The following is a 2,499-nucleotide window of genomic DNA, read 5'->3' as shown; positions in this document are numbered from 1 at the left end:
CTCTTCCCATGTGTCACCGGAGGAATCACATACCTTGTGCCTCGTCAAGCCGCTTGTTGACAAGTACGATGTCGGCATCTGCCACGTCAAGCTGCCGCTTTAACTCGGCAAACTCATTAGTCCGGCTGGCCATCGGACACTTCGCCACCTGCATATTAAGGCGGCAAGATTATTCCTGGGACTATGATCCTCTGTGCGCCGTCGTCTTCGACAGCACCCAGTGTCTCAGGGGCTACTATCTCCACAGGGCGCATCTAAAAATGTGCGGTGCTTTCAAAAATGTACATCCTTTCGCGCATCTCAAAACCCATCAGTAGACTCGTAAAGACTTCATGCAACCCACTTTCGGCGGAGGAAATCCTTTCAATCATCGTACCCATCAACGTGCGGTGCTCTTCTGAGATAGCCGCTTGCTCTAACAGATCCCTCAGTATGTCTGACCGCACACCAGACGGTGTCGGACTCTTTCGATTGCTCTCTTCAAGAGCCGGATACTGAGGACTTCGGGTGGCCATACGATTACCTTCTGGCCTTGCCGGATCAGGAGAAACCCTCCGCGACGACACCTCGGGGTCGCCCGCCTCATGAGGTGGTATGGCAGGGGGAGGCGTTTCGCTCTCCATCATCTCTAGAAGAAGATCCCCCGAAGAGAAGCTCTGCTGAGAATCCGAACTGCAAAATAAAGGCTTCGGTTATTTTCCTCAGAAGTAAAGCAAGATATTTTCATTATTAAGGTACCCTTTTACTTACAGCTCGGTGGAGGGCTGATCCACTTGAGGGCATAGTGCGGCCGGGGTATCCCCGGGGCAGGACCCTCCGGCGAAGATTTCTTCCCCCGTTTGGAGACCATTATCTCCGGGTCCTCGGAGGCGGTCCTCTTTCTTCCCTGGGGAGAGGAAGTTTTAGTTCCTCCTTCCCGGCTAGCCTCCTTCGCGGAGGTGCTAGCCTCTTTGTTCCACCCTTTATCTTCTCCTGAAGGTGCTTGATAAGGCGTGATCTCCAGCATCCTGGTAAACACGGGATCTGGTGAGGTCTCAGGGAGGGGGGCCGGACACCTGATCAACTTTGCCTTCGCTATCCAATCCTGGTCAAAGAGCGGCTTTTTAGGGCGATGTTGTGATAAATAAACGGACGGTGTGTTCGGATGCGGGGCTACTTACTTGGGTATCCGGGCGATTGCAGCTCAGACCTGCATCCTCAGTGGTGTCCGGACACATTATTTGTGGTCCGAAGAACAATTTGTACATCTCCTCAGGTGTCATGCCGAGGAAGTGTTGAAGAGCTCGTGGTCCCTCCGGATTGAACTCCCATAGGCATAGGGGACGACGTTTGAAGGGCAGGACTCGGCGAATTAACATGACTTGCATTACCATGACCAGACTGACATCTCTCTCAAGGAGATCTCGGATGCGGCTCTGCAATATGTGCACATCCTTTACTGGCCCCCAGTCTAGCCCCTTGTTGACCCATGATGTTAGTCGTGGCGGGGGACCCGAGCGAAAGACAGGTGGGGCCACCCACTTGGTACCCCTGGGAGCTGTGATATAAAACCACTCTTGTTGCCATAAACTGGACACCTCCTGGAAAGAGCCCTCGGGCCATGGGGCGTCGGTGTTTTTGCTTATTACGGCGCCTCCGCACTCTGCGTGCCGCCCCTCGATCATCTTCGGCTCCACTTTGAAGGTCTTGAGCCATAGTCCGAAGTGAGGGGTAATACGGAGGAAAGCTTCGCACACGACGACGAACGATGAGATGTGGAGGATGGACTCCGGAGCTAAATCGTGGAAGTCCAGCCCATAATAGAACATAAGCCCCCTCACGAAGGGATCTGGCGCGAAGCCTAGCCCTCGGAGGAAGTGAGATACGAACACGACGCTCTCACCGGGCTTGGGAGTGGGAATAACCTGCCCTTGAGTAGGCAGCCTATGCGGGATTTCGCCGGTCAGGTACCTGGCCTCCCTTAGCTTTATTACGTCTTCCTCCATGACAGAGGAAGGCATCCACATACCTTGAAGGTTGGATCCGGACATAATCGGAGGTCCGAAGCGCCTAAACCTGAGCTTTGGGTGTTGGAACTCGAGGCGGGAGGTGGATTCGATTGAGATCGAAAGAAAAGAATAGGCCTTGGTCTCTTTATAAAGAGATTGAATACCAAGTGCCCTCCTCGTGACCGTTTGGGACGTACCTCCGATTGAGGGGTCATACCAATGGGCGCGATTGGGTTACCCACGTATGTGTTGATGAGAATCCCGTAATAAAGGGGACACGATCTCTGCTTCGACAAGACGTGCCAACGAAACCGCCTCGCGAAACACGCTAAGATTGGTTATGGAAAACGGTTCGAATAAAGGCTTGGCTGTGGTGTGATGTCACACTACGGGGTACGTCAGCAGATTAGATTTGTGGAAATATTATTCTCTCTACGGTGGTATGTGGAACTTGTTTTGCAAAGCCGGACACGATCCTCGTGTTCAAAATCTTCTATGAAGTATTCAGAGG

This window comes from Triticum urartu, chromosome 2A (genome assembly GCF_056163025.1).
Source record: "Triticum urartu cultivar PI428250 chromosome 2A, HENAU_Tu73, whole genome shotgun sequence".
In the NCBI taxonomy this organism is placed as follows: Eukaryota; Viridiplantae; Streptophyta; class Magnoliopsida; order Poales; family Poaceae; genus Triticum; species Triticum urartu.
This window is presented reverse-complemented; position numbering follows the sequence as displayed.